Here is an 11,995-nt window from a genome sequence, read left to right on the forward strand (position 1 = left end):
AAACTTTTTATTTCTTCCCTGAAGCACTCCTATATACCTTGAGCACTGACTCTCCCTGGGTCTGGGTGCAACTGGCCCTTTTGGAGGAGGCATCCACATCGCTGCCACCCTCCCACATATGACTTGGAGGGAGGAGCCCCTAATCTCCCAACCCCAACCCGCACCTGCAGAGAGGCTCAGTGCAGGATCCAAGGGAAACAGGTGACAAAATGATCCTAAGACACTGAACCACTAGTGATTCAAAAAATTGGAATTAAAACAACAAGATGTGCTAGGAGATTCCCTAGAGGGAGGGATGTGGGCAGCTGCCTTTCTAATCAGACTCATCCTTCCCACTTGGAACTTGGATGCACTTGAGTACTCTCAAGAATGAAATTATTCCTTTTTTTTTTTTTTTACATCTTGTAATAACAGTATTAGAGCCACAAATATCTTGGCATATGGTTATTTTTTAAAAGGGCAATAATCGCTAGAGTAATAACTTTAAAATTTTTTAAAATGTTAAAAATAAAAACAAATTCAGAAATTATTGCTTTATGCTGGGTATGGTGGTGCACGCCTGTAATCCCAGCACTAGGGAGGCTGAGGCAGGAGGATTGCTGTGAGCTCAAGACCAGCCTGGGCTACATAGTGAGTTCCAGGTCAGTCTCAACTACACAGTGAGACCCTGTCTCAAAAAAAAAAAAAAATTATTGCTTTATGCAACAGAGATGATCTCATAGATACAGCAAATGGGGAAAGAAGACAACATTAAAAACTAGATACTGGGTGATTCCATCCATTTGAGAACTCAAGAACAGACTAAACAGTCTCTGGGGATAGAAGTCAGAATAATGATGGATTGAAGAGTGTTCACAAAGAGAGTAATTTCTGGGGGCTGGAAATGCCTTGTGTCTCGACCTGAGTGGGGATTTCACGGATGTGTACAAAGTCGAGATTCGCTGAGTTATACATTTATAGCTTATTAATTTTACTGTGTGCCACTCAGACCTACAACTGCTTAAAAATTTGGAGTACTGCCGGGGATTTAGCTCAGTGGTGCGGCTGCCTGCCTCGCAAGCGCAAGGACCTGAGTTTGACTCCCGGTGCCAAAAACAAACAAACAAACAAAAATTTGGAGTACTGTTTTAGAGCTAGGGGCAGTGGCATACATCTACAGCCCCAGCTAGTGGGGGAGGCCAAGGTGGAAGGATTGTTTGAGCCCAGGAGTTCAAGGCCAGCTTGGAAAACATAGAAGACACTGTCTCAAAAATAATTAATTAATTAATTAATTAATGTTAAAATGTGGGGAGTATTGGTTCTTTGTGGTTATTTCTGTCTCGTTGAAATTCAGATAGTAACTCAGTACTGACTGAGTGACTACAACATTAACAGCCATTCACAAGGGTCATGCAGCAGAAGCAAAGGGAGGTTAGGACCTTGCTTTCTCCCTACAAGGAGCGGACACTTGGCTCTGGACCTAGGGCAAGGCTTACAGCTGGAGGGCCTGCTAAGGCCAGTTGTGCTTGATGTGTTGAGATCCCCCCTCCCACACACACCCGAAAGGGCCAAGGCTGGGTCTTGGCGGCCCGCTCCACTGGGCAACTCAACCAATCCTAAGACAGGCAGAGGCGAGAGGGCAGGAAAAGGCTGGGAGTAGCTACGCTGGCCGTGCATCTCTGTATGGATCCAAGATGAGAATGGGCCAGACGGTGAGGCAAGCATGAAACCAGAGCCAGCAGCAAGGACGTCAGGCTAAATTATCCCGTAGAGAAGCTCAGAGATGGCAGTTTTCTGCCTCCTTTTGTGACTACACGCCAGGAGCTGAGAGCTCACTTTGCGGCTGGCCAGCCGGATGAAAGAACAACCCTCCCAGATAGACATCAGCTCCTGCCCAAGGCTGCACAGCAAGTGAGAGACTCAACCAGGCCAAGCCCCTGTACCAGCCTGTGGATGCTTTGATGGTACATATCCTGTATCTTCAGTTTAAAAAAAAGAAAAAGACGATTCTTGATTCTTATGACAACTTGACATTATTTTTAAAGTTGACAGAAAGAACCATCCCACACTACCCACTTTGGGGGGGGGGTACCGGGGATTGAACTTGTGCCCTTGCGAGGCAGGCAGTGGCCCCACACTCCCCACTTCTAATACAGATCTTTGGTGGCATGTCAGGAATCATAAACCAAAAAAGCAATAGTTAGTTCTAAATTCGGACAAAGTCTATGGAACGTGAACCATTTGGGTAATAGGCTGGGGTAGTGAAGTGCTAATTAATATTTTTTTTCCTTAAAATGCTTTACTTATTAAGGAAGGTGCTGACTTATACACACTCGTGTCCTGGGAATAGTTTGCAAGGCAGGAGAAAATTCTGTCTCTGTGCCACATTTTTTCATTGAATTATTTCATTACACCTAGATACACTTTTGCAACACTGATTGTGACAGATTCCAAAGTTATGAGCTCATAAATAAGGGGTGGGGGGGCTGGAGGCGTGCATTTAATGGGAAGTGTTCTCATAATCAAAAGAATACTTCAAACTGTGACAATGCAGGCCAAGAGAGGGAGAGGGAGCTACTTTTTCTTCAAAGAATAACAGAATGTTGAAATCAGTCAGCGCCTGCAACTCAGTCTCCTTCTGAGTCAGCAGGACTCCCAAGTCTCAGCTGGCAGAAGGCAGAAGTAGGGAGGACCTGGATTTCCTGCTGGCTTTGTCACAAGTCACTTTGAATTGATGGCAGCTTAAGTTTGTTGTTTCACTGATATTTCAACTAATATGTATTGAGCACCTGCTATATGGCCAGTTCTGTGCTACACAAATGCTTTGGGGATATAACGATGAACAAGACAGTCTTGTTTCTTACCTTCGTGGAATTTACAATCTAGTGAGGAAAGAAAACTATAAACAAGAGGAGGGGGCTTGAGTAAGGGGAATGGGATCAATAAATTTTATTTTTAAAGATAGTTTTTAAATAAAATAAAATGTACAAACAAGTGAAGAAAGTAAATAGCTAATAAAAATACACCTGCCCTACGACCCAGCAATCCCATTCCAAGGCATATATCCAAAAGAAATGAATGCATGTCTCTCTGCCAAAAGATAAACATGTTCGCAGCAGTGTTATTCAGTAGCTGCAAGTCAGGAATAAACCAAAGGTCCATCAACAGAAGAATGAACAAATGTGCTGAGGTAATAGTGGGATCGTACACAGCAAGAAAAGGGACAAGCTGCCACTGCCTTCGACCCATGTAAAAATGCAGATCAACTCTGGACACGGGGGCACATGCCTGTAATCCCAGTACTAGGGAGGCTGAGGCAGGAGGATCGCTGTGAGTTCGAGACCAGCCTGGGCTACATAGTGAGTTCCAGGTCAGTCTCAACTACACAGTGAGACCCTGTCGCAAAAAAACAGCAACAAAAAAAATCACAGACAACAATGAAGGGAAGATTTGGATATGAGGAGTATAGACCATAGGATTACTAGTGTATAATGAAAGTCAAAAAATAGAATAATGATTTACTTTTTAGGGAAGAGGCATGAGGGAACTTTCCAGAGTGTTAGAAACATCCTGTGCACTGATACTGGAAGTGATCATAGGCATATGAAAATTCAGTGTACACTTAATACTACACTTCACTTAAAACTAAGCTTTAAGGTCAAGCCCAGCCTGGCAAGGTGGGGAGGAGGGCACTGAGGATGTAGCTGACTGTAAAGGCCCTGGGTTCCGGGGGTGGGGGGAGTGAGAGAAGAGAAAAGTTTAAAATAACAAATAGTGAAAGTAATTTCACATGGCGAGGGGAGACAGAGAGAAAATGCACCCAGGGGACACCACGGACAGTGACTTGGGGTGGGAGTAGTGGTGCGGGCATTACCGGTGGAGAGGCGGAGAGGGGTTGATCCGAGACCTGCAGGTCGGAAGGAGGCTCCGGCGAAGGGAGGAGCGAGGCGCCGGACAGGGGAACCCGCCGGCCGAGGCTCCCGGTCAGCGGCCCCTTGGCACCGGAACCATGTGCGGTTCCGGATGGCTGGAGAAGCAGCAGAAGAGGCCAGCGGGGCTGTCAGAGCTGCTCAAGTTCTCTCAGGGAGCTGAAGGGTTTGGATTTTATGCAAACGCCGTGTGAACCCATGAAGAGTGGAAGCGGAGAGGGACATGGCCCATTTGGGTTAATATAAAACCGAGGCTATTAGAGAGAGGGAAAACGAGAGGGAAAGGGTGGAAGGGAGGGAGGGAGGGAAGCAGGAAGAAAATCGACAAATTAACAACATGGTACTGATGAGGATGTTCAGCGATAGGAACTCGGCCGCTTGGCTGGGGGAAACACCAAGGGTTACCGCTACTTAGGAAAATTCTCCGGCAGTTTCTCACAAAGTTAAACGCACACTTACCAAACTACTCAGAAGTCCTGCTCTTCAGCATTTACGCACATGAAATGAAAGCCTACAGTGAACCAAAACCGTACGTACAAACGTTTGTATCAGCCTCGTTTGTAATCACGAAAAACTGCAAACAATTCAAATGTCCCTCTGTGAGGAACAGACGAACGCGACAGCACAACCACACGACGGGACGCTACTCAGCAGTAAAAAGGACTTCTCCTTTGGCTGACATTTGCCACAACTTGGCTGAAAACTCCAGTACCGTGTGTTATCAGAAAGAAGCCAAAGACAAAAGGTTACTCACGATGGGATTCCATCGGTGTGACGTTCTAAAAATGACAGAACAGATAGTGGAGGGCCTGACTGCAAGGTGGCAACATGAGGGACCTGGGGGGACAACGGGACTGTTCTATATTTTGCCTGTGACATCGGCTCCGACTCTATGGAATTCTCAAAACTCACAGAAACTAAATACCAAAAAGAGTGCATCGTACTGTAAGTTTTTAAATATCTAAAATATAAAAATAGACTGGGCTATACTTTCCAAATGAAAACAAAGGCCACCTGAAAAGTTGAGGCCTTGTTCACTGAGGGCACCCAAGGGTGCGGGTCCAGGCCCTCCAAGTGCAAGCTGTAGAGAATGTCACATACACTCAACTTTACCTCTAAAGCGCTAAATGTTGCAGGAGCCCCTGGGCCTCTTCACACGGGACTGGCCTGGCAGCAGGACCAAAGACAAGAATTCCTGGGCAAGGAACTTGTTAAGGGATTGGTTGTTCCTAGGAGAAACCGGTAGCCAAGTGTTGGAGAGAAGGGGACAAATGAGAGATCAAGCAAGGATGCACCTTCAGGTGGGTCCCCGGCCTCCGTTGGACTCTGTGGAGCTGAGGAATGTAAACTTCAATTCTGGGTTTGTGCCTGGAGGTGAGGGAGCCGGGCTTTCACACGCATACCCTCCAGTCTATGGCCAAGGGCTACCCTGGGGAAACAAACTCCCAGACCTTTCTAGGTCCCTGCTCCTGCAGTAAGGAAGGACTCCAGGAGCCCCAGGACAAGAGGCTGAAGAAAAACCTCATAGGGAAGCTGTGAGAAGAAAGTCCCCGGAAGCTGGGCACACAGATGGTGAAAGGCTCTGGGCAGGGGTGGGGTGGGGCACAAGTAGGGTTCTCCCCACCACCTGTGCTGCATCCCCCAGGTACTTGCTCCTGGGGCTACCATGGGTCAAACTTGAGGGGATGGGAGAAGCAGTCAAGAGATCAAGGGCAAGGATTCCTACCCACAGTTAGACCCTAAGGGCTGAAGAGGGAATGAGCTAGAGGCCTAAGGCATTTTCTGGGACAACCTAGATCCCAGGAGGTTATTCTCTGTAACTAACATCGAGCCTTCAACCTATGGGGCTTTTGAGGCACAGATCACAGACTCAAGGGTGGCAGCAAGTATCTTTCCTCCTCAAACCAGTTTCCTCCTGAAAGCCAGTAACCTGGCAACATCATCCCTTCTTTCCCTGCCACAGGTGAACTTGAGGAGTGAATTTCAAATGCTGGTTTCCAGAGGGTCACACATGCCCATGGTCCCCAGAAGGAATGTCCTGAGGATGGCTGTCCCTTACTCAGCTATTTCCAACCTTTCGTTTTGAGATGAGAGTCCCTGTCATCTAGAAACGATGGGGGTACTAAGCATTGTTTGGGGTTTAATGTGACCTGTCTGGCAAAATAAAACACTGGCAGCTCTGCTTTGGTGTGGGGAAAGTGGATGGGACTGTAGAATACAGAGTCAGTGCATCCGTCCATGTGTCTGCTTTACCCCGGCCTCTAGAGAGGGGCATCCTGGGAGCCACGTGACCTCTCACAGCCACCACTGCAGTAGACTGAACCCCAGATGGTCACTTGACCAAAGCCAGTGAATTCATTGGTTAATCAGAAACCAACTAGATAATTCAAGGATTTTGTTTTTAAGGTGATGAGTATTTGGAATGTAAACTCATACAGACCAGTAGTTCCCCCAAATATGTACATTCCCCCAAATATTTTGTACATTCCTGGTCTGCAAACCTAAGGACAGAAAGACCCTACGGGACCCTGTAAAACAGTTGAGCCAGAAAGGGAGCAGGCTTCTGGGGGAGGCAGCAAATCCCATTTGGCTTCTGTGAAACCTCAGAGATAGCGTAGCAAACCCCTTAACTTTAACTCTTGGGAAGGAATCTGTCCCTTGTAGCTAGAAAGCAAAACAGATGAAACCAAATTCATCCTAAAGAAAACCAGACATGTGAAGACTGTTTAAATATGCAAAATGTTTTCAGTAAAAACTTTTTAAGGGTCTGCTAATTTAAAAACAAATTCACAAACTAGTTTGACAAGTATCTTTCCCCGGACACAGGTTCCCATTCTGACTCTCTGAATGTGTGGCTGTTACATATTTGCCTCCCAATAACAAAGTCAAGTCGTTCCTTTATAAATGGCACTCAGAGCTAATTTAACTGATGGCAATTCTAAATTCTGAATAGCTGGCAGATAGTAGCCAGCAGTTCTAGTCCTGGGTCAGACTCACTGTGTTACCTTGGGAACGTTTCTGTACCTCTCCAGGCCTCGGTTTTCTCATCTGTGAAATCAGGATGATGATGAATCACCTTCTCAGGGTTATTATAAGATAGGCTTAAATACATCTAACACAGGCTTTCATTTAACTTTTAAAAATCTGTTTGTTCCTGCTGTGGTTTCCACACTTTCAGAAGGACATAAAATAATTGGAGTTTGTTCCATTGTTGGGAGTACCCCAAACCATTTCATGTGTGCACTATTTGGAGAAAGAAAAAAGAAAAAAAAAAAAAGGTCCATCCCTCAAAATGTATACAAAATAATTAAACTCCAGATGGAATACAGTTAAATGTGAGCAATCATTTAAAACCTAGATGAAAATAGAAATGAATATTCATCAAACTCAAAAGAGTACACAGAGCACTGGCAATCTCATACAAGAAGTACAAGCAGCTAATAAATACCAGGTTAAAATATTCATAATTACTAAAATTTAAGAAACTTGAAGAAATTTAAAGTGTTTTCATTTCTATTTATCAAATTAATAAATATTTAATAATAAATTGCACTTAATGTTGGAAAAGGTATATACTATGATGACACAATTTGAATATAAATAAAAATTGGTTTGGAGTTTTAGATTTTTGGATACTTAAAAATGGATTGTGCAGCCAGTCATGGTGGCGCATGCCTGTAATCCCAGCACTTGGGAGGCTGAGGCAGGAGGATCGCTGTGAGTTTGAGACCAGCCTGGGCTACATAGTGAGTTCCAGATCAGTCTTAACTACATAGTGAGACCCTGTCTTAAAAAAACAAAGCAAAACAAAAAAAGGATTGTGCTATAATTCTAGCATTCAGGAGGCAGAAGCAGGAGGATTGCTGTGAGTTCAAGGCCAGCCTGGGCCCCATGTTGAATTCAAGACCAGCCTGAACTATATAACAAGACTTTGCTCAAAAAACAAATGAAATAAACAAAATATTGTGGGAATGGAATGTAATTCCATAGTAGAATGCATGTTTTTCATGCACAAATCCCTGGCTTCAATCCCCAGCATTGCAAAAAATAAATAAAATTTAACATTTCTAAAAGGATTGCTCAGGCCGGGGATTTAGCTCAGCGGTTCGGTGGACTGCCTTGCAAGCGCAAGGACCCGAGTTCAATCCCCGGTACCAAAAAAAGAAGATTGCTCATACTGTAAGGACCAAGTTTTCAGGTCGAGGTGGGCTCCCTCTGTGCCCCTTGCCCAGAACAGAGCTGCAAAAAGTCCATTCTGTATAATTCCATTCTGTATGATAGTCTCCCTGTGTTTCTGTTCCTCTTTTTAGGCAGCTCTGTCTGTCTTAGGCCTCCACCTTGTGTTTCTCTTCCTCTTTTTATGATCTAAAGATGAATTCTCCCTGCTTAAGATAATCAATGTTCTTTAAAAGGAGGAACTGATTTAGACAACATAGGTACTAGTCACAGTTTACATAGGTAGCCACTGCTAACATAGGCATCAGTCGCTGCTTACATATGTAGTCTTTGTTAATTATAGAATTTGTTTAATCAGATGTTCTTTAAAAAGATGAATTGATTCTGTGAATGTAGGCATTAGTAATTTTCTAGTAAGTACCCTCCCAGTACCCCTCAAATATCCAATAGTAAGTGAAAGATAAAAATAGGACCTATAAAAAGGAAGAGTCTCCCTAATCCTATATAATTCCGCTTCAAAGATGGATCTGGGCTCTCGATCTGAAGCCGCTGTGACGGTGACACCCGAGGGTCCAGGCTCGAGCTTGCAATAAACTCCTCTTGCAATTGCATCGGACCTGACTCCTTGGTGGTCTTTGGGGACTTTGCGACTTGGGCACAACAATACAAATCTCTTCTCAGCACAACACTCTGTCTTTGTTTTTTTTTGTTGTTTTGTTTTGTTTTTGTTTTGAGACAGGGTCTCACTATGTAGTTGGGATTGACCTGGAACTCACTATGTAGCCCAGGCTGGTCTCAAACTCACAGCGATCCTCCTGCCTCAGCCTCCCAAGTGCTGGGATTACAGGCATGTGCCACCACGCCCAGCAACACTGTGTCTTTGACTCTGTCCACCTTGGGGCCCCTTTGTTGTATATCACATCCCTAGGATTTCTGTTGCTGGTATGTAAATGATAAGATATAAATGATCATCACAGTAAGGGGTCTTTGTAAAAATTGAAAACCAATGATAAAATTTTATTAAAAAGACCATGGGTATATTTGTATATCTGGTTATCAGTTTGACATCTTACAGTTGGTGCATTTTTCAACCTATTTATTATCCCACTAAAAATGTTAATGACAAAAAAGTTGGAGGGATGTCATGTCTAAAATGCTCACAAATCTTGGACCCTGGTGTTGTTACCTCAAGGATGTGAGAGTCTAAGGAAATGATTTGAAACAGTATGAAATTTTATATATAGTTTGGTAATATCACAGTGTTGTGATGCAACAGTAAAAAAAATTAAAACAACCTAAATTTCTAGCATTTGAAAATGATCAGTAATTGCCTAGACAATAGCATATTACAAATCATTAAAAGTAAAAAAAAATCATACTTTCAAAAAGATTTTAGCAGCATGGGAAAATATTCCTATAATAATCTTAAGTGAAAAAAGAACATGAAGTGCCAAATTATATATTTGCCACTCACTCTCTTATGAAAAACATGAATAGAAGTCAGAAGAAAAATTTAATAGTGTTTATTTCTAGGAGGTGGGATTACAGGTAGTTTTAATCTTTCTATTGCTGTAAATTTCCCAAATTGTTCACGATGCTCATGAATTACTTTTCTATTCACATATAAAGACATGTCTTTAAAAGAAGAGTTTGCTTGTTTTAAAATAAATGACAGAGACACTTTGTCTCATAAGGAACAATCCCTCCCAAGAGAGAGATGACAGAGTAAGGAAGAAGCAGGTGGCTTGGGTAACCCCAGGGGAAAGACCCCAGACTGAAAATGGGAATCCATGGGGAGGCAGGTGAGAGCCGAATATCAGGAATAACTTAGTAGCAGACAGAGCATACCCTGGAGGAGAGCAGGCCGTGTCAGGAGGGAGGAGCTTCCCGTCACTAGGGGTATCCAAGAAGAGACCTGGTAACTCCTTGTCAACACCGACACAGAAGAGATTCAGGGGTGTGAAGGAAGATAGGGGTAGATGAGGAATCCTCCAGCTTGCTAACTTGGCTAACAGCCTGCCCAGGGGCAAATGGTATGACAAAAGGTGACCATAGAACGTTTCCTGCATAAGATAAGCAATGTGTTTGAAGTCTTGGTCCTCTGGTAGTTCTGTGAACTTTTTGTTTAGAAAAACCCTATAAAAGGACCTCGGCTCCTGAGCAGTTGCCTCTCTGAGCTACCTGGTTCCGGGAGTGCCATCTGGCCAGACTAATAAAGGTCCATTTACCATCTAGCCTGGTGTGTTCCCTCCTGGGTTTCTCGTTTCTCCATCACGCTCCAGGAGCCTCGCTGGGTGTTAGGACCCAGCATCATGGAGGCCTTTTCAGCTGTTCATGCTCCGTGGAGTGGAAGTGAGACTTTGAGTCTTACATATTGGAGGCCCCAGGGAGATGCCCAAGTGGGAACTGTAAATCCAGCCAAGTTTCTGTGTCGCGGGATCCAGCAGAAGATTCTCACACATAGACCTTTGAAAGCTTCTGGAGGTAAGCTTTGGACTGGTCGCAACTGTCTGTTGTTAGGATCAAGGTGGCTGATGAGCCGGGAAGCCTCCCCTGACCCCAGCCCTGACAAGGACTCCAGGTAGAATCAAAGCTGTTTTTTGTAGGGCCTGTTTGTCTTGTCAGTGCCTTGTCTGTTGTGTGTTGACTTTGTGTTTTCCTTGAAACAGGGATGGGAGGATCCGGCTCCAAGAACACCCCACTAGATTGCTTTCTCATTAATTTTAAATTGGCTTTTTTCCCTGAGCAAGAAGATAATTACAGGGTTAAATTCTCTCATAAAAAGCTTCGCTCCCTGTGTCAATTGAAATGGCCAACCAAGGGCTCATTTGAGCCAGGCCTGTCGGGCTGTATGGGGAAAAGTCACCAGGTACCCCAGCCACCCCGACCAATTTCCTTATATAAATATTTGGGTCCAAATTTATGAAGAACATCCAGCTGCATTGGCCAAGAAGGAAAGGGATAACTGACATGGCCCGTGTTGGGCCTCAACCTGAGTCCCACCGGAGAGAGCGACTGTCCGCCTCCTCGGAAAGGAAGAGGTGCGCCCCCGGGATTTCCTGTTAGGAAAGTGTGAGTGACAATAGGGGAATCAGTTTGAGAGGGGCAAGGTGGCAGAGGAGGTTTTCCTCAGAGGGTGGAACTTGGAGTGGGGACAGGAGTGACCTGGGAGGCTCGTGGAACTTTGGGCTTTCAACCCTGTAGTTCCCGGGGGGCGCAGCTTAAGCTATATCTACCATCTTGAGGAGAGAGGGCCTGAGAGGAACTTGGGAAACCTCCCCCAGGCCAGGCAGGCCCTGGCTAGTTCTCTCATTCTGCCCGGCAGTAGTTCTCTTTCAAATTAAGCATCTCCCAGGAGCAGAGTGTTTTACCCACCTTGTCTTGAATCATGATAGCCCAAGATCAGAGACAAGGAAAGCCAGGACTCAGAGAGCTGCTGATCCGTGCACACATTCACCAGCTGGGAAGTAGCAAAACAAAGCTTCCAACCCAATCTTCCAGCCCTCCTAGGATGACGAGATACCTCCTGTCTCATTTTGAGTTTCTCCACAGCCAGAGACAGATTGAAGCCAGCCAGCCAGTCAGATAGTGACTGTGGTGTCACTTCAAATACAAATACACAGGGATTTGACTTATCTCGCTCATGTTGTCCTTATACAACTATGGCTACTTGGGACACTGAGGCAGGAGGGTCACGAGTGCAAGCCCAGCTTGGGCATCATAGCAACTCTGTCTCAGAATGAAAAATAAAGAGGGCTGGAATTTAGCTCAGTGGTAAAGTGCTCTTGGCCAGTATCAATAAAAGAAAAATTGGGCTGGGGATTTAGCTCAGTGGTTCCAGTGGCTGCTTTGCAAGCGCAAGGACCTGAGTTCAATCCCCAGTACCAAAAAAAAAAAAAAAAAAAAAAAAA

At 44.7% G+C, this 11,995-nt stretch overlaps 1 long non-coding RNA gene across 1 annotated transcript; it reads left to right on the forward strand.

The window, feature by feature from the left end:
* The first annotated feature begins 4,237 nt into the window (after positions 1–4,237).
* Positions 4,238–6,077, forward strand: LOC104865079. Its single transcript, XR_781056.1, has 3 exons — positions 4,238–4,853; positions 5,045–5,209; positions 5,872–6,077. It is a non-coding gene; the product is annotated as an uncharacterized LOC104865079 (long non-coding RNA).
* Positions 6,078–11,995: the final 5,918 nt, after the last annotated feature.

This window comes from Fukomys damarensis, unplaced genomic scaffold (genome assembly GCF_012274545.1).
Source record: "Fukomys damarensis isolate Sample0158 unplaced genomic scaffold, DMR_v1.0_HiC HiC_scaffold_22, whole genome shotgun sequence".
NCBI lineage: Eukaryota > Metazoa > Chordata > Mammalia > Rodentia > Bathyergidae > Fukomys > Fukomys damarensis.